The sequence below is a fragment of the Capra hircus genome, chromosome 10, assembly GCF_001704415.2.
Source record: "Capra hircus breed San Clemente chromosome 10, ASM170441v1, whole genome shotgun sequence".
In the NCBI taxonomy this organism is placed as follows: domain Eukaryota; kingdom Metazoa; phylum Chordata; class Mammalia; order Artiodactyla; family Bovidae; genus Capra; species Capra hircus.
This window is the reverse complement of record NC_030817.1, coordinates 74618473-74639510: the sequence shown is the minus strand read 5'-3', so window position 1 is coordinate 74639510 and position 21038 is coordinate 74618473. Positions and strand designations below refer to the sequence as shown.

At 43.3% G+C, this 21038-nt stretch overlaps 1 protein-coding gene across 1 annotated transcript in view; it reads left to right on the top strand.

Moving 5' to 3' along the window:
• Positions 3650-21038, top strand: part of KATNBL1 (katanin regulatory subunit B1 like 1) — a 53767-nt gene continuing 36378 nt past the window's right edge. The window contains exon 1 of the mRNA XM_018054502.1: positions 3650-3798. The gene's annotated coding sequence lies outside the window, so the exon portion shown is untranslated. The remainder of the gene's footprint in view (positions 3799-21038) is intronic.

Below are 21038 nucleotides of genomic sequence, written 5' to 3'. Positions count from 1 at the left end.
CTCCACCCCTCAAACAAAATCCAGGAAATTGCTGCTTCTGCTACCGAGAAGGGCATGTGTCCCGTGGTGGTATTTGAAACGACTGTACATCTTGCAAACTAGGAGTGTGCTTTGCTCGTTTCCAGTGGTACTGCCTTATCTGAAACTTTCCCTACTGCCATGCTTTCCTTTCACAGTCTACACAGGAAGGTGGGGAAGGGAGGAGCAGAATAAAAGGGACGGCCTTCTCACTTTGCCAAAGTCAGCTGCCTGGAATTTTCCAGGGGCTCTGAGGCTGAGCAGTGGATGCAGTTAGCCACGGAAAGGATGAGCTATTGTTGTGTTTTACATCTCTTCACGCTGGTCTTCTACCAGGCCCAGCATCATCCTGGAGGGGTGAGAATGGCATCACCATAGTCAATCCGCAGGTTCCCTGAACCTCTGACCTGAATGATGGCACTTCATACCTAAAGTTCCGTCCTCCCTTCCTCCTCTCACTAGCCGTCTTGCATCCTGATGATAGACTAATCCTTCCAAAGTATCGATGTAACTCTGTCACTTCCCTGCTCAATGCCTATGCCTTTTTAAGTTTCAACTGCCATTTTTATTATTATGTGCATTTATACAAATTGACACTTGAATTGATTTTGTATGGACTGATCTACAAAATATGATATTTATCATAAAAAAGCAGCTTACAAGGTGGTAAGTAGGATACGATCTCATTTCTGTTCTTAAATATAGTTATAATTGCATAGCAAAACATCTGAAAAAAACACACGTTCAAATAGAAACAGTGCTCGTCCATAAGTAATAGACTTTTACTGGTTTCTAATAATTTTTTTCTCTCCCAAACACCTTTGCTTGATCATTCCAGATCTCCACAACCTGTCAGGTGACAGTCTTTGCTCCTGCTACTAGCTAGAGCTCTTTCCACCGGACTCAAATCGGGACAGAGAGCAGTCCTGGAATTTGTTTTGTATTTCTCCCACCGTCAAAATCCTCTCGACTCCAACCTTCCTACATGATCTCTCCCCTGACTCTCCACTCAGAAGCACTCTTATGGCATGGCATGAGAGTTCTTTTCTTACATGGGTGTTTATAGCCAGAGTTATTCTACACACCGCTCCTGAAAGATGTCCATATCCCTGCAAGAGGGAGATGTAGGGCAGAGAGGCTAACTCGGCTGCCTGATCACTCAAATGGAAGGAATATTTAAGGCAGTCGGAAGGAAGGCCTGAGGGAATGGCTAGAGGGGTGAACGCTCTGAGACTTCGGAGGGCTCTCTGAGAACTACTTTTCTATGCATAAGGTCTGGTGGTGCAGGGATAAGAAAAATATGTGTGGAATGCACTTTTTAAAAATCCATGAAAAAGTCTTGATTGAGTTCCAAGGGGGGCGGGGGGGGGGGATGCAACTTTATTGACTGAAAAGTATCAGTGAAGAAAACTGACCTGCATTTTCATCACTAAAATGGTATATATTTCCAAAGTAGCAATATGAAGGCAAATTTATTCCTTTTCACCTTAAGCTATGTTGAGGTTTGGCAGCCACGTGGGCCAAATGTCTCTAAACCCGGGAACCCAAGTCTGGAGACAAACCTACCTGAAACTCTTGCCCTAAGAAGTTTTATAAATGAGAATATCAAGGTTCTCTTCTGGCCTTTGGACAACCTGAGGCCTTGTTTGAGCTAGAATCCTTCTGTGTCAACACCGCAGATTCCCTGAGTCCTGGGACTCCGTTAGTTGTCTTACCTCATCACCCAGCCTTCCTTGAGGGTAAGAACTATGCCTTACACTCTTTTCACCCTCCTGTGGGGAGGGCCCAGCACATTGCCTTTGTGTAGTGGGTCAAGAAATTCCTGTTTGTGATAATGGCGATGAAGAAATAGCTTGAGAGAAAGTGACTTCACCCAGGTATGAGTTTTATTTTCTTTAAAATGGCACACCCACTTAGTGTAAGTTCTAGTCAGGGAACGTTCTATGCTACACAGCCGTAGAACTCGGAGCTTCTGCTCCCTCCGTCACTCAACCTGCTGAGCTCTCCCAACGCTCCCACCTGTTAACAGGCGGTGCCCCATGCAGAGGCATGTGCCTGCTTGCGCTTGGTATGATCTGAGAAGCTCTCCAAGACTGCTTATGCAAAACATACCCTAACAGTATTTCTCCCATCAACCTAAAGTAGTGCCTGAGATTTTTACCATTACTTAATTTTTTTTTTTTTTTGTATTTAGGACCTTGTTACTAGATAGAAAAAATATATTGTTATTATCACACAATTATATTTTAGTTCTGATTAATTTTTCTGCCAGTTCCAGAGCATCTAGGATAAACCTTTTATCATTGCATTCACCACAGTGTATTGGAATGATCTCCTTCCCTATTTATCCAAGCCACTGTGAGCTCCTCCAAGCTATCTGCCGGTAGAGTGCATCCTGGCACAATGGTGGGCCTTCAAAAATATTGTTGAACCCAACTTAGGCAACCTGTTCCTTAGGCAGCCTTGGGGAGCTCTTAATGGAGTGCAAAAAGCAGTGATGTCTTTTGGAGGGTGGGGGATGTGGAATCTTACAGTGAACAACTGTTTCGTCAAATGCGCTACTTGGGTGGCTTCTGCAAGGGATGAAAGGCCCACCAAAGATACACTTGCTCCCATCACAATTTGGTTAACTTTGATCAGTAGCTTACTTTTGAAGATAGACTCTGTCTCCACTACGATGAAGAGAATTACCCTCGATAATTAAACATCACCTCAGGGACAGACCCAACCCTAACCTCATCTCAGTGTTCCCCATCCTAAAGAAACTGAGCCTGCTTCCTGGGGACAGGGTCTACATCACGCATATTCGTTGTGTTGTTAAGAGTTGAGAAAAGAGTCCAGCAAGTATTAGGAAGTAAAAAATAAGAGCTAACAATTATATAGTGCTTACTATGTGCTGGGCTTCCCTGGTGGCTCAGACAGTAAAGAATCCTTCTCCAATGCAGGAGACCTGGGTTCTCTCCCTGGGTCAGGAAGATCTCCTGGAGAAGTGAATGGCTACCCACTCCAGCATTCTTGCCTGGAGAATGGAGCAGGGGCTGCCATTTGTATTTGTTTGGCAGCCACATGGCAGGCTACAGACCATGGGGTCACAAAGAGTCAAACACGACTGAGTGACTGATACTACTATGTGCCAGATACAGTCCTCTAAGAATTTTATATGTGTTAATTCATGTAATCCTCAGGACTATGAGGCAGATACCATTAATAACTCCATTTGATAGATGGGGAAACCAAAGCTTAAGGGCGTTTATATGATTCCGCAAAGGTCGCAGAGTTCCAGTCTGCCCTTTCAAAAATTTTGCCTTGGAGCACTTAAATGAGAGTGAGTGAGTAAATCTCTCCCTGCACCACATTTTTATAGCAGATTGTTTGCTCCTTCTGGTCCAACACTTAAAGCACGGTTTCGTCCACTAGACTGTCACTAGCGCGGGGTCATTCTTTGACTCTTTTACATCTCAGTTCCTAGAGCAGTATTACTTGCCACATCATACATAGCAAGACTACATACTGCGTACCTGTGGCCGCCAGGGGGCACTGTGGCCGCACGTTGTCTTCCCCCTCCCTCCATCCCTGAGCCACCTAAAAGAGGCGGAGCCAGCACTGGGCGGAGCCTCCAAGAAGCCTTAGAGGGAGCTATCCCGGCGGGCCGCGCGCGCGGCGGCGTTTGAATGGCCGTTCCTGGATCTCGGCCGGGGAGCCGAGGGATAGTCTGGGCTGCCGGGCGCAGTCGGTCAGCGCCTGGGCTGGGCGGAGGCGCCGGGGTACCATGAGGCGCCGGTAAGTGACGAGCGGGCCTGCGCCTGCCTCGCGCCAGCGGCTGCCCTGCCGGGGCCGGGCCTGACCGCGCCCTGGGCCCACCTGCAGGCCCCGCGGCGGCCTCTCCCCGGCCTGGCCCGCGTGACGCTGCCGGGGTCGGGGTCGGGGCGGCGAGGCGGCGGTGTCCGGTGGAGCCCCCTGCGCTACTGTGGCGAGGAGGGTCGGGGCGGCGGGTGCTGGCGGCCGCCCGGGTGGGCGCGGGAGGTCTGGGCCGGGAGAGGCGTGGACGGAACCTACTGTCACTTGTTTATCTTCGGGTGGAGCCGACGTGTGCATCCCGCGGAGGGGGAAGGACGCCGGCGTCTGAGGCACTGTGTTTGAGGACAGGTTTTCCCAAGAGCCGCCTAGGCCCGGCAGTGGCATTTCCTTATTTTCTGCCGGGTCCTTGCTTCCCTGACACATAGCCTTTTGTTCAGCAGGACGAAAACTTGACATAACTGCATAAGAATTGCTGATTGCAACTTTAAAAACCTCATTGTATTTTCTGAACAGTTGTTCTGTAACTACCTAGGCTTTTACCACGCTCTTAAATTGGCTTAAGTATGGAGAAAACAAAGAGTTGATTTGTTTTCTAATGGCTCGTAAAATTCCTTGAAAACAGAGGTGTCTATGTCAGTTTCTTTGAGATCTTAAAAAAAAAAAAAAAAGGGATCGTAACAAATTAGGTCTGTAACAATCACCAGTTTAGCACTTGGCAAAAAAGAAACTAGTCTACCTAATAATTTAAGTTTCTATAGTTTATTTCGTTGTGTGTGTGTGTGTGTGTGTGTGTGTGTGTGTGTGTGTGTGGTTTTAAACAACTTAAGACTAGAATCAGAAGTTTATACATTGAGGCTTTAAATTGGCCAATAATTAGCGTTATAATGACATTGGTTAATATTTATTTTGTGCTTTCTGTGTGCCAAGCACTGTTTTGAGAACTTTGATTTGGGCAGAATTATTATCCTCATTTTGACAGGGAGGAAACTGAGGCGCAGAGAAGTTAAAAGTGACTTGTACGAGATCACACAGCTAATATGATGGGGACCCAAGCAAACCGGCTCCACTCTTGTAGCTGTATTCCTCTACTGCCTCCTTTACACGTGGTTCTCTCTAGTTTACAAAGTAGTTTCATTTCACTTACTTCTCCCAACTGGGGAGCTAATATACCTGTGAGGTGCGTTGGTGTACATGCACATGCTGTTAAATCGAGTTCTCCCGTGGACATGCTTAAGTTTTGTGCATTAAGCAAAAAATCCATTGGCTATTTTAAGATAAATAGAATGTATAAAGTTTAAGTTTGTGTTGTAGTTTATAGTTCTAATTCGTTTGTATCATTTCCTAAAAGTGTAGAGTTTGAAACCTATGTATTCCTTAAAATATACCATTGTATATTAATGTTTGTTTCTGAAAACTTACTGAATTAGCTTAAATAATAACTCCATGACAAGAAAGTGAAGTCACTCAGTTGTGTCCTGCTCTTTGCGACCCCATGGATTGTAGCCTACCAGGCTCCTCCGACCATGGAATTTTCCAGGCAAGAGTACTGGAGAGTGGGTTGCCATTTCCTTCTCCAGGGGATCTTGCTGACCCAGGGATCGAACCCAGGTCTCCCGCATTGCAGGCAGACGCTTTACCATCTGAGCCACCAGGGAAGCCCCCATGACAAGAAATAGGATTCAAAACCAAAATCATTTCAGAAGAAATAACCATTTACACTTATTTACAGCTGAGCATTTAAGTTTCATTCATCAGTTACCAAGCACTGTTAGGCCCAATTAGTTATACAAAAGAAATGTGCCAGGGCAGCAAAACCTGAGGGAAGTTAGTCTAGTTTGGAATATAAAATTAGCAACCACCACCACCACCACCAAAAAAAGATAACATGAGATTTTCCTCATGAATGCAGTGGGTGTGTGGTGAACTGGACTGAAATCAGTAAGGCTTCTGCAGAGAACCCAAACTGAAGATTGGACGTAGGACCTTGAATAATATGAATGGGGAATTTTAGTGGGGAAGCAGTGTGTTCAAAGATTTGGAATTGGGAGTGAAAATTATATTTTTAGGGAACAGTAAGTCTGGTCTCTTTGGAAAGTTCCTACTGAAGAGAAGAAGATTATGGCAGAAGAGTGCCAGGAGTGTTATATAAGACCCATACATCACAGAAGTTTAGGTCTGACATAAATATAAAGCAGAGAGAGAGATGATACTAGAAGTTTGCCAACTTTTAAATGGTGATTCTCAATTACTGTTTTGCCCTTCGGGGACATTTGGCAGTGTCCCAACTTGGGGGGTGGGGTGCTAGTGGCATCTAGTGGACAGAGGCCAGGAATGCTGCTAAACATCCTGCAGCAGGGCAGGAAAGCTAGTTACCCCAAATGTCAGTGCTGACGAGGTTGAGAAACCCTCTTTAAAGCTTCGGTAACATGGCTAGCCTCCCTCCATGTGCTTTAGAGAAGTGTGAATGATGAATTTTCAGAGCAGGAGTACAAGCAGTATTAAAGTTAGGGAGGAGCTGCTTCAGATACCTCAAGAAGACAACTATTGTTAGAGTCTTGGGGGAAGGAGAGGTTGTAAGGAGTTAGGATAGGCGCAGTGAGAATGGAGAAATAGCAGCCCACTCCAGTATTCTTGCCTGGCAAATCCCATGGACAGAGGAGTCTGGGGGGCTACATTCATGGGGTTGCAAAGAGTCAGAAAATGACTGAGCATGTCTTAAGAAAGCACAGGTGGTGAAATGAGACTATGATTTAAATAATATTTTTCCTAAGTTTAAAAAGAATGTATGTTCATGGTTAGGAAATTTAGGAAATGCAAAGAAAGTGTGAAAAGAGGGAAAGCCACTTACAGAATCCCCCGAGCAGAAAGACCAGCTGTTAACATTTTCTTGTGGTGGTTCTTTTCAAATTTTTAAAAATGATGATTGGTGTTTTCTTTTATAAATCTAGGATTAGGCACATTTCTTCTTTGGGGGATTTTTTCTTTTTTTTTTGACTCAGCAGATCATGAATATTTCTCATTCTTTGAAAAATGTTCTTTTTTAATGGTCAGGCTTCTTTTGTGTGTGTGTGTGTGTGTGTTGTTTTGAAGTTGGAAATATTTGCTTTGTATTCAAAAGAGCATTTTGAGAGAAAGTCGCTCAGTCGTGTCCAACTCTTTGCAACCCCATGGAGTACAGTCCATGGAACTCTCCAGACCAGAATACTGGAGCGGATAGCCTTTCCCTTCTCCAGGGGATCTTCCCAACCTGGAGCTCAAACTAAAGCCTCGTGCATTGCAGGAGGACTCTTTCCCAGCTGAGCCGTAGGAGAAGCCCTTAAGGACATTTTGAAGGAAGACATTAGATCACGATGACTGATTAACTATAGGAAACAGTAGAGGTAAAAGTTCACGGCATCTCCAAGATTTTAAGTTTGGGAAGCTAAAATAATGGTACAGCTACTAAAATAAACCGAGGTTCTTGGAACTTATCTGGCAGTCCAGTGGTTAAGACTTCACCTTCTAATGCAGAGGGTGCAGGTTTGATCCTTGGTCGGGGAGTTAAGATCCCACATGCCTTGCAGCTAAACAACAACAAAAACAAAAAACCCCTTGAAACAGAGGCAGTGTTGTAAGAAATTCAATAAAGACTTCAAAAAATTGTCCACATTAAAAAAAAATCTAAAAACTGGCCTTCTCATAATACTTTGCATCTTAGGTATATAAACTGCTGTTTACAGAGACACATAATGAGATTTTAATGAGGATCCTTGATGCCTATCAGCTTTCATTTTTCCTATAACTCCTATAATTAGTAATCTTCCTCTTTTTTTTTTTAACTTTTCTTTTTTTGTACTAAGCTTATTTTTCAGTTCTTTCTTAGCCAGTTTTTCCCCTTCTGCTGCTGCTAAGTCGCTTCAGTCATGTCTGACTCTATGTGACCCCAGAGATGGCAGCCCACCAGGCTCCTCTGTCCCTGGGATTCTCCAGGCAAGAATACTGGAGTGGGTTGCCATTTCAAAAATACGTTTTCTTTTAGAATACTAAGTAAGGCTTAAGTTTGTGGATCATGAATCTTTACTTTGAAAGATTAAATGACTAGTTTGGGGTTTTTTTTAATGTATAGATTGCCAGAATTTGTAAGCAAGAGGCGAATGTAATTCTCCCAGAGGAGGAGGAATTATCTTTAGAAAGTCTTGTCCACTGGTGAGATGCCTCAGTACATCACGTCAGTCAATATTACATTGCTATTTTATCAATCATTATATTTGTTGATCTATACCAGTTAATCTGGTAGTTTGTGGAAAACATAGGAAAGTAAATTAAAAAAAAAAAACAACCTTAAAGCTAATACAAATGGTACTTTTACTGGGCATATATGCTTTTCAAATTGGATAGGATGTAATTTGGCTTTTTTTTCTGTTGACTCTTTAGAGTTCAGATCCATTAACTTTGGAAAAGTTTTGTATTTTCCTTGTTCTTGGGACATGATGAGGGTAGAGATGGGAAGAAACTTCTGAAAGTTCCCCCCAGTTTGTCTTCACTATAATCACCTCTCCCCTTGAGTGTTACACACTGCCCAAGATTCTTTTTGCCTTTGGACGAGTCACTCAGGAACCCCCCACCTATGTATGAATCATGAATGCCCATTCTGGCATTTCTTCTCTTTAGTATAATCTTAAAACAGGCAGCTTGGTGTTATATAGGAAATGCTGTAACACAAAGTCACAGTTCTAAGCCTGGCTCTCTTATTAGTGGCTGAGTGTTCTTGGGCAAATCCCTTAATCCTATCTGTAAATTGAAATTATCTCCAAGGTCCTTTCCAGCTCTTAAGAGTCTGTGAAGTATTTGCTTTTGTGGTTACCACCGGAAGACTATTGGTATTTCACATCTAACGTGAGTTGCTCATAGATCATAAGTGATTTCTTCCAAAGGCATTTGTAAAAGCTACTCCCATATAATAAAATTGGGAGTGGAATTTTAGAATGGAATTTTAAGTGCTGCTCAAATGCAAGCTCCAGGAAGGCAGGGATCTTTGTTTTGTTCGCTTTGGTTTCCCAGTGCCTAGAATGGTGATTAGTAGATGACTCAGCTGGTATAGCATCTGCCTGCAATGCAGGAGACCCAGGTTTGATCCCTGGGTTGAGTAGATCCCCTGGAGAAGGGAATGGCTACCCACTCCAGCATTCTTGCCTGCAGAATTCCACGGACAGGGGAGCCTGGGGAGCTGTAGGCCGTGGGGTCACAAAGAGTCAGACATCACTGAGCCACTAACACTGTTGCTTCCCTTTCTCATGCACCTAATATTTGTTGAATGAGTGAAGGAACGAGTTGTTTTTAAGGAAAGACAAGCTTTGAAAGAACTCAGAATGCAAATCTACATGATTACAACCCAGTCATTCCTACAGTATAAACATACCTCCTAGTTGTTGTAAAGCATCCATTGTTCACTTGACCGCCTTTCAGAACTATTAGTAATCGCTGCCCTGACTGCTCCTCGTGCTCACAGAGTGCACTTGTGTCCATCACCAGGCCTTACGTTGGAGCCAGCTTGACTTTTCAGGGTTGCTTTTACTTGCAAAAATCTGTGCTTTGCCTATTCCCTGTTCCACTTAATAACATTATTAACAGTATGGTTAGTGTTATTGCAAAACTAAATCATATATGTTGATTAAAAGTTGGCCTTTCATCTATGGAGGACCCATGGCATAGCGTGGATGAGACCAGCACCCTTGGCTTTTCCATTCTGGTCATTCTGATTCTACAACTACCATATAAAATAATCATCCGGAATATTTCTAATCATATGGTTCCTATATAAAACTCTGCAGTCAGTCTTTTTTGTCTACAAACTCCAGAATCCTGGACCCAGCATTCCGTGATTCTGCATTTTAGCCAACATACCTTTCTAATCTGTCCAAGTCTTTTCTCTGTAGTGACCTGGACTCTTAACTGCTCCCCCACCTCCACCCCACCGCTTGCCAGATCTTTGGCCCCTACCCATGGATGGAACACAGGCTGTCAGCAGTGAAAGCCCAGAGTCCTAACCACTGGACTGCCAGAGAATTTCCTGGACTCTAATTATTTCATTATTGACTAGTTGGTGTAGATAATAATGAAACAAACAAAAAAAAAATTATTCTTACCTAGAAAGTATGTTTTCAGATAAGGAGAGGCTGACAGACTTTCTCAAGAAGCCTTTATTAGGTGGCATTCATTGTTTGGCTGACTTATTAATTTACTGAAAAATAACATCAAGGAACAAGAATCCTTTAAACTCTACATAAACAGTTTTTTCTCTCCTTGTTGGCAGACATATTGGGAAACTAAGGCCTAATCAGAAAAAAATTAAGTACCTGTGTAGTATGTATAGTTAGTAGTATTAGTTGAGTTACCTTAAAAGTTCTTTTTTTTTTAAGTTTTAATAATAATAATTTTTTTTTAAAAAAAGGAACTAAAGGAGGCCACTGTGTGACTGGGCATGGCAGATGAAGGGGGAGAGGTTTGGAGGTGAGGCAGGAGAGGCAGTCCAGGAACCCAGCACACGAGGCCCTGGGGGTTATGTCGAGGAGTCTGATTTTTAGACCAGTAGCAGTGAGATAATACCCCAGAGTTCTAAACAGGGAAGAAGCTGATAAAGAGGTTAGTATTTTGGAAAGATCACTTGAGCCATTATGTTCAGAACATCTTCGAGGCAACCCAGTGGGGTTGCCCAGGGACCACGAGGGAGGCAGTTGTCATCATCCAGGGGATGATACTGGTGGCCCAGCCCGAGAGTAGTGACAGCAGAAACAGAGTGGAATGAAGGGATTCCTCGCTGGTTCAGAAGGCAAAGCTAAGAAACGCTGACGTTGGGTTGGATAAGAACCTCAGAACGTGGGTCAGTAAGGCTGACTCTCTAGTTTCTGACTCACCCAGCTGGATGGATGGTGGTGCAGTTCTTTAAGATGGTTGTGGGACACCATCTGGAGAGAGCTGGGTGGAGGAGCTTGATCTGAGTTGGGACTTGGATATTGGATGAACATTCGAGCTTCATGTTCCTAAATCAGGCCAGCACCGGAAATGAGGACTGGGGAGTCCATCCCAGCCCAGGTGGGAATTGAAGGGGCAGGCAAGGCTGCGAATGCCTCTGAGGAAGAGCTGAGTGTTGCAGAGAAGGAAAGGCAGGAGAGCCTGGGCCGGAGGAAGCCCGACCCGTCTGGCTGGGCAGAGGAGGCTGAGTGTGCCAAGGAAACGGAGGAGAGATGGGGCGGGGAGGAGAGATGGGGCGGGAAGCAGAGGGCCGATGGGAATGTGTGCTAACGAGGCCAGCTGTGCAGTGTGCCCAGGCTCGCTCAGTCTTGTCTTCATGACCCCATGGGCTGCAGTCTGCCAGGCTCCTCTGTCCGTGGGGTTTTCCCGGCAAGAATACTGGAGGGGGTTGCCATTTCCTTGTCCAGGGGATTTTTACAACCCAGGGATCAAACTTGTATCTCCATATCTCCTGCATTGCAGGCGGATTCTTTACCGCTTGCGCCGCCAGAGAAGCCCTTAAATCGAGAAGATTTCTGTGAGGGGAGGTCAGTAAGGTCATTCGCTGCGGAGAGGTCAAGTCAGACAGCAGCTGGAAAACTGCCTGTCAGCTTTTGAGCCCTGTGAGTTGTGGGTGACCATAGCTGGAGCTATGCTGGTGGCACAGTGAAGGTGAAAACCGGACTGGAGTGGGAGGGGGCAGGTGTGGGAGGCGAGGAAACAGACACGACTCTTTCCCAGGCTTTGCCTATGGTGTGAAGAGGGAGATGTCGGTCATGGAGGGGTTTTGGCTTTATTTTTATCTTTGTTTGAAGATAGAAGAGACTTGAGGAAGGCAATGGCAACCCACTCCAGTACTCTTGCCTGGAGAATCCCAGGGACAGAGGAGCCTGGTAGGCTGCGGTCCATGGGGTCGCTAGGAGTCGGACACGACTGAGCGACTTCTTTCATGCATTGGAGAAGGAAATGGCAACCCACTCCAGTGTTCTTGCCTGGAGAATCCCAGGGACGGGGGAGCCTGGTGGGCTGCCATCTATGGGGTCGCACAGAGTCGGACACGACTGAAGCAACTTGGCAGTAGCAGTTAGTGAGTTCAGTTCAGTTCAGTCGCTCAGTCGTGTCCGACTCCTTGCGACCCCATGAACCACAGCACGCCAGGCCTCCCTGTCCATCACCAACTCCCAGAGTTTACCCAAACTCATGTCCATTGAGTCAGTGATGCCATCCAACTATCTCATCCTCTGTTGTCCCCTTCTCCTTCTGCCCTCAATCTTTCCCAGCATCAGGGTCTTTTCAGTTGAGTCAGCTCTTTGCATCAGGTGGCCAAAGTATTGGAGTTTCAGCTTCAACATCAGTCCCTCCAGTGAACACCCAGGACTGATTTCCTTTAGGATGGACTGGTTGGACCTCCTTGCAGTCCAAGGGACTCTCAAGAGTCGTCTTCTGTGCCCACAACATTGCTTGGATGGTTTATCAGCATGGATGGGCTAGCTTTTATATATATATAGATACAGCTTTATTTGTTGGCTCTGCTGGGTCTTCGTTGCTGAGCAGGGCTTTCTGTCGTTGCAGCCAGCAGGACTGCTCTGCAGTTGTGACGCCCGGACTTCTCACTGTGGTGCTTTTTCTTGTTGTGGAGCACGGGCTTGAGGGCACATGGGCTCAGTAGTTGTGGCTTCTAGACTCTAGAGCACAGGCTCAATAGTTGTGGCACATGGACTTAGTTGCCCCGTGGCACGTGGGATCTTCCTGGATCAGGGATTGAGCTCAAGTCTCCTGCATTGGCAGGCAGATTCTTTACCACTGAGCCACGAGGGAAGCCTGGGCTTTGTTATTTTGCGGTAACAAATAACCACCAAATCTCAGTGGTTTAAAATAACAAAGAATTATTTCTTCTCAATTCGTGTTACATGTGAACGGTTGTCTGGGATCTCAACTCTGTGTTGTCCTTGCTCAGGAATACTGAGCAAGTTATCTTACCATGCCTAACTTCAGGGTGATGGGCACGTATAAACCTATCATGTTTCTGAAAGAACTGGAATATCATAACACAGTTTTAGTGTTTACCACAGTTGGGGCACTTTCTTTACATTATATTCCTACAATTATCTGCTGTTTATTAGGCACCCACTATATATCAGGCACTATTCCTGATACAGTGAACATGGTTTCTGGTCTCATGGAGCTCACAGTCTAGTGGGAGGACATGGACAATAACCTAATAACCAAGTTAATTTCAGGTAGTAATAAGTGCGGTGGAGAGGGGAAATGGGGTACTGCTGTAGAGACTGACTGGAGGTGAGAGTGGGGTTTTCCTTGATTGGGTGGTCAGGGGAATCTTCTGGGGTGGGTGATGTTTGAGCTGGGAAGCAGCAGCCCTGAGAGTGTATTAGCGGCAGCAGTGGATAATTTAACCAGAAGGGGTGCCACAAAATGAAAATGAGCTTTTCATGTTTAAGGACAGACCAGTGTGACTAGAGCATTTAGGAGGAAGCTACCATAGTCTGAGAGAGAGATGCTGGTAGTTAGATGTAGGATGATGATAATGAAAATGGAGAGACATGGACAGTTTTGGAGTGTATCGTAAAGGCAGAGTCAGTAGATTGGAAGTAGGGCATTTAGGAAAAGAGCAGTGAAGGATGGATCCTTTGTTTTGGGCTTGAGCAGCTGAGATGATTGTTGCATTTACTGAGTTATAGAAAGTTAGGAGCAGCAGATTTGAGAGGGTGGATATTCGGGGTTCTATTTTCAGTGTGCTAAATTCAAGAATGATGACTGTTAGACATCCACGTGGAACTGACTTTTAAAGCATTAAAGATGTCCAGAGTTTAGGGGAAACGTCGAGACAAGTGATTTTTACTTATTTTTTTAAAATGAGACTTATGTGTTAAAATAGTTACACTTAAGTCTGAGACCTGGAAGTCATTGTATCTCCTTAAAGCAGCCTGTGATTCCTCTGCTGGAGAAGGGAGTGGACCCTAAGAGAGGGGAGTGTTGCCTAAGGGAGTGTGTTCAGCCTTCAGTGTCTGTTCTTCTGCGTTCAGCCCAGGAGATAATGGTGGTAACAAACCTTGGTAACTGACTGATGGATACTGTAATCCTCTCAAGCATTCCAGTGTATGAAGCATTCAAAACCATTGCTCTAAAAGGGTGCTAGCATCATCTTCTGTTGCTTTCATTTGCTTTCCAAAGGGCAGTCCACCCTAATATATAGGATGGTAGCGTATACTTCACTCTATAGATCTCAAAATTAGAAACGTGTTACAGACTGGTAAAGTGAAAACTGAAAGTGAGGTCGCTCAGTCGTGTCCGACTCTTTGTCACCCCGTGGACTGTAGCCTACAGCACTCCTCCGTCCATGGGATTTTCCATGCAAGAGTACTGGAATGGATTGCCATTTCCTTCTGCAGAGGATCTTCCCAACCCAGGGATCAAACCTGGGTCTCCCGCATCGTAGGCAGATGCTTTACCATCTGAGCCACCAGCGAAGTCCACCAGACTTCATAGACTGGTAACCGTAGTCCAGATCACAAAGATAGGGTGTTAAAATTAATGTGTATTAGCTTGTCTTTTCTGAGAGTTGTGTGTCTTATTGGCATATTCTTTCACATACATAGAGTCTATCTTGAAAGCATCAGAAATATCTTTAGTAGCTAAACAAGGGGTCAAAAAGGACCGTTAAGCTTAAGGATGACATTTTATACATGTGTATATATAGTTACATTTCTGAGTTTAAAAGAAGACAACTGGGAAGGATTAGAGTGTTTTTCCTCTCTCTGAATTTTTCCAGAAAAATGATGGAATATTCTAACAGAGAGAGTAAGGGATATTCATCAAAACATGCTAAGATAATTATCTACATGGTTTAAGAAACTCTAAGTCTTCCCAAAGATTTGGATGTTTATATAGTCATAAGAACAGTAATATATAGTACATTTTAATTTAGTTAGGACATAATTGGGAGCTTGGGGTTAACATAAACACACTACTATATATAAAACAGATAAACAACAAGGACCTACTGTCTAGCACGAGAAGCTGTATCCAATATCTTGTAATAATATAATGGAAAATAATCTGAAAAAGAATATGTATATTGTATACATAAATCATATATATATAAAACTGAATCACTTTTCTATACACCTGAAAGTGACACAGCATTGTAAATTAACTATATTTTAATTTTTTAATGACTTAAAATAAAATACCATACTTGCTTTTGATACAAAATTTAAAAAGTCTGAGGAAGCCTCCCTTTCATCTCACCCCTGCAGCCACACATGTCCTCTCTCTTGAAATGACTTTTGTCCCCAGTTTCTTGTGTATACTTCCAGAGATACTCAGTGAATATGTAAGCAGTCACTCATGTACACTTCATCGTTTACCTAGGTAATAAAATACTGTTCTGTACCTTATTTCTCCCACCTCCACCGGCCCCTGCCAACTTCCCAGTAAAAGGCATAAAGTCACTGAAAAAAACTGTAAGTTAGAACTGTTAATAAAGATGATGATAAACAAAACACCTAGTTATCAGAATTTAGCTAACTTTGTTTTTTCCCATTGTTAATCTTAGTTCCTTAATGTATACTGAGGGGACTTAATTATTAAAGCTGAGGAGTTGGTGGTAGCAATGGTAATTCCTACTGAGTATCAGTTTTGTAATTTTTATTTCAGAGTGAGTTAGTCAAAGTTGAGTTCAGTTCAGTCGCTCAGTCGTGTCTGACTCTTTGCGACCCCATGAATCGCAGCACGCCAGGCCTCCCTGTTCATCACCAACTCCCGTAGTTCACTCAGACTCACGTCCATCAAGTCAGTGATGCCATCCAGCCATCTCATCCTCTGTCGTCCCCTTCTCCTCCTGCCCCCAATCCCTCCCAGCGTCAGAGTCTTTTCCAGTGAGTCAACTCTTAGCATTGGGTGGCCAAAGTACTGGAGTTTCAGCCTTAGCATCATTCCCTCCAAAGAAATCCCAGGGCTGATCTCCTTCCGAATGGACTGGTTGGATCTCCTTGCAGTCCAAGGGACTCTCAAGAGTCTTCTCCAACACCACAGTTCAAAAGCATCAATTCTTCGGCACTCAGCCTTCTTCACAGTCCAACTCTCACATCCATACATGACCACTGGAAAAATCATAGCCTTGACTAGACAGACCTTAGTCGGCAAAGTAATGTCTCTGCTTTTGAATATGCCATCTAGGTTGGTCATAACTTTTCTTCCAAGAAGTAAGCATCTTTTAATTTCATGGCTGCAGTCACCATCTGCAGTGACTTTGGAGCCCCCCAAAATGAAGTCTGACACTGTTTCCACTGTTTCCCCATCTATTTCCCATGAAGTGATGGGACCAGATGCCATGATCTTTGTTTTCTGAATCTTGAGCTTTAAGCCAACTTTTTCACTCTCCTCTTTCACTTTCATCAAGAGGCTTTTTAGTTCCTTTTCACTTTCTGCCCTAAGGGTGGTGTCATCTGCATATGTGAGGTTATTGATATTTCTCCTGGCAATCTTGATTCCAGCTTGTGTTTCTTCTAGCCCAGCATTTCTCATGATGTACTCTGCATATAAGTTAAATAAGCAGAGTGACAATATACAGCCTTGATGTACTCCTTTTCCTATTTGAAACCAGTCTGTTGGTCCATGTCCAGCTCTAACTGTTGCTTCCTGACCTGCATACAGATTTTTCAAAAGGCAGGTCAGGTGGCTGGTATTCCCATCTCTTTTAGAATTTTCCACAGTTTATTGAAACCGAAGTAAGATGGTAGGTGTTGCAAGAGGGCATCAGAGGGCAGACACACTGAAACCATAATCACAGAAAACTAGTCAATCTAATCACACTAGGACCACAGCCTTGTGTATCTCAATGAAACTAAGCCATGCCCACGGGGCAACCCAAGACAGGCAGGTCATGGTGTAGAGGTCTGACAGAATGTGGTCCCCTGGAGAAGGGAATGGCAAACCACTTCAGTATTCTTGCCTTGAGAACCCCATGAACAGTATGAAAAGGCAAAATGATAGGATACTGAAAGAGGAACTCCCCAGGTCAGTAGGTGCCCAACATGCTACTGGAGATCAGTGGAGAAATAACTCCAGAAAGAATAAAGGGATGGAGCCAAAGCAAATACAATACCCAGCTGTGGATGTGACTGGTGATAGAAGCAAGGTCAGATGCTGTAAAGAGCAATATTGCATATGAACCTGGAATGTCAGGTCCATGAATCAAGGCAAATTGGAAGTGGTCAAACGAGATGGCAAGAGTGAACGTCGACATTCTAGGAATCAGTACACTAAAATGGACTGGAATGGGTGAATTTAACTCAGATGACCATTATATCTACTACTGCAGGCAGGAATCCCTCAGAAGATATGGAGTAGCCATCATGGTCAACGAAAGAGTCCGAAATGCAGTACTTGGATGCAGTCTCAAAAATGACAGAATGATCACTGTTCGTTTCCAAGGCAAACCATTCAATATCACAGTAATCTCTGGAGAAGCTGAAGTTGAACGGTTCTATGAAGACCTACAGGACCTTTTAGAACTAACACCCAAAAAAGATGTCCTTTTCATTATAGGGGACTGGAATGCAAAAGTAGGAAGGCAGGAGACACCTGGAGTAACAGGCAAATTTGGCCTTGGAATGCGGAATGAAGCTGGGCAAAGACTAATAGAGTTTTGCCAAGAAAATGCACTGGTCATAGAAAACACCCTCTTCCAACAATACAAGAGAAGACTCTACACATGGACATCACCAGATGGTCAACACCAAAATCAGATTGATTATATTCTTTGCAGCCAAAGATAGAGAAGCTCTATACAGTCAACAAAAACAAGACCAGGAGCTGACTATGGCTCAGATCATGAACTCCTTATTACCAAATTCAGAGTTAAATTGAAGAAAGTAGGAAAAACCGTTAGACCATTCAGGTATGACCTAAATCAAATCTCTTATGATTATACAGTGGAAGTGAGAAATAGATTTAAGGGCCTAGATCTGATAGATAGAGTGCCTGATGAACTATGGAATGAAGTTCGTGACATTGTACAGGAGGCAGGGATCAAGACCATCCCCATGGAAAAAAAATGCAAAAAAGCAAACTGGCTGTCTGGGGAGGCCTTACAAATAGCTGTGAGAAGAAGAGAGGCAAAAAGCAAACGAGAAAAGGAAAGATATAAGCATCTGAATGCAGAATTCCAAAGAATAGCAAGAAGAGATAAGAAAGCCTTCTTCAGCGATCAGTGCAAAGAAATAGAGGAAAAGAACAGAATGGGAAAGACTAGAGATCTCTTCAAGAAAATTAGAGATACCAAGGGAACATTTCATGCAAAGATGGGCTTGATAAAGGACAGAAATGGTATGGACCTAACAGAAGCAGAAGATATTAAGAAGAGGCGGCAAGAATACACAGAAGAACTGTACAAAAACGATCTTCACGACCAGATAATCATGATGGTGTGATCACTCATCTAGAGCCAGACATCCTGGAATGTGAAGTCAAGTGGGCCTTAGAAAGCATCACTATGAACAAAGCTAGTGGAGGTGATGGAACTCCTATTGAGCTATTTCAAATCCTGAAAGATGATGCTGTGAAAGTGCTGCACTCAATCTGCCAGCAAATTTGGAAAACTCAGCAGTGGCCACAGGACTGGAAAAGGTCAGTTTTCATTCCATCCCAAAGAAAGGCAATGCTGAAGAATGCTCAAACTACCACACAGTTGCACTCATCTCACATGCTAGTAAAGTAATGCTCAAAATTCTCCAAGCCAGGCTTCAGCAATACGTCAACCGTGAACTTCCTGATATTCAAGCTGGTTTTAGAAAAGGCAGAGGAACCGGAGATCAAATTGCCAATATCTGCTGGATCATGGAAAAAGCAAGAGAGTTCCAGAAAAACATCTATTTCTGCTTTATTGACTATGCCAAAGCCTTTGACTGTGTGGATCACAATAAACTGTGGAAAATTCTGAAAGAGATGAGTTAGTCAAAAGAGAGTTAGAATTTTGTTTGGTCTGATTGATGGAAATCATGTATCATCATGTCGTACCCACTGAATTGCCAGAAATCTGTATTTTTCATGGTTGCCCTTCTTTCCTGAATTTGACATCTCTCACACCAGCTTTCCCTGGGAAACTGAATTAACAGAAGAATGATGAATCACTCAGCAAATAAAAAAGCCCCTGGGGTTTACTCTAGATACTAGGGGTTCTGAGTTGTTAAGAACATGGCCTCAGAATGAGAGTACTTAAGTCTTATGATTTGAACATTTAATAATATCAGGCTCTGGTAACTTGGTAAATCCATTTCCTCAATAGGAATAAAGCTTTGTACAGGAAATCTGGGCCACGTGATGGGGCGCCCTTTCGCTGGACAGTGCATGAATAAGCACCGGCTCTGCTTGCTTTGGTGCTTCTCTTTTCTTCCCCCATCATTGCTCACCTCCTCTCTCTCCCGCTCCAGTTAATACCCCATCTCATTGACACACATTTCAAAATGTTAACCTTCAGTCAGATTGGACTAGCGGATTCTTTACCAGCTGAGCCGCAGGGAAGTCCCCTAGAAGGGATTACAAGGCTTCAAAAGAAATGAAGCAAGTCAACAGAATGTCTCATTGCCCTGCCAGTGTAAGAGTCTCACATAGTTCATAAAAAGCACGCTTGGCACACCAGTTTGTCACTTCGAGTAGCACAGATGTTCGCTGCCTTTTCTAAACCGCCCCCACCCCACCCCCACCCAGATACACTGAGAAATGAAGGTCACCTTTAGGGGATCATGTAATCTTTTTTTTTAATCTGGCTTGACATTAAAATGCATGTGTTTTTAGTTCCTGCTTGTGATAAGTTGTGCCTGCTCTACACTGGGTCACATGGTCTGCTTCACACACCCTTTATGTTGAAATAGTTATGAAAATGTGTCTTACACATGGATTAAAATTTGGTAAAACACTCATTGAGTGGAGTGTTGAACTGGATGAGTCCTGCTGGCCTTGAATCTATTGCTACTCTCTGTAGAATGACTCTTGAAGTACCTTAGCTCTAAGCCATTCTGTTCTATTTCCTATTTTTAACTCAAAGAGCAACCCCACCCCACCCCCTCTTAGATACATGATATCACTATGCTTAACATAATCTATTGTAATTGCTTGCTTGTGTTTCTCCCTCTGTAAAGATGATGATGATGGTGAGAATTTTACAGTAGGAAAGTTTGGGAAGTTTAAGGTTACAAGCAGAAATGAAGCAGGACATTGCTAGTTATTATGATGTAGTTGTAGGTAATACTGAGATTTTTCTTCTACCTAAAGTGGTTCAAGTCATAAATTTTACAGTTATTTTGTGTTGTTTTATATAACTTTAGAATTTGTGTGTTTCAAAGCTTAAGAAACATATTTCCTATTTAATGTATTGTCCTTCTGTGTTTAAAAAGAAACAATTATTTTATTTAAAATGTAATTTTTTTTATACTGTGAAAATCTGATACAGAAGAATAAACCAAAGAAAATGATTCAGTCTTAATATTGTAGAGACATAAACAAGAAAAAAAGAATTCAACTGTAATACCACTCTTCAGGAAGAACTTGTTATCCTTTCAGTGTCTTTTGTTTTCCTGTGCTCATGTCCCCATAGACAGAAACATTTAACAAATTTAGGAACTAGTATTAATATTTGCTGACACCATGAGTCTTGTTTCTCACAACAGAGGCAGCTTTCTTAGTGATATTTGCATATAACTCAGTGAGAGCTAACATTTACTGAGTGATTAGCCATGTGCTAGGCATTGTGGTTAAGTGGATTATTTTGTTTAATCCTCATAACTGTACTCTGAAAATAGGATGGTAAGTAACTTGCCTAATATCACATAACTAGTAAATGGTTAAAGCAGGATTCCAACCCAGGAAGTCTGACTCCAGGACTGGTTGCCACATTACCACATACTGCCAGGTCCTTTCAGTTTTATCACATAAGAAAAATATAACCTACTAAATATTTCAAATGCAAACTAAAACATTGTTTATTATCTGTCAAATTTTGAAAGGGAAAAATTGATGATACCGAGTCTTCTCTCACTGGGAGTGCTGAGAGGCTCTTTCTCTGCCTCTGTTGGCCAGAGTCTGGAGCTGGGGGCAGCTGTCCATCTCTGCCACATTTGCTGCGCTTACCTGTTCACCCAACTTGGAAAATGTGAAAATCTAAAATAGGAGTTTAAAACCATTGTTTCTGTGAAAACTAATGAGGGTACTGT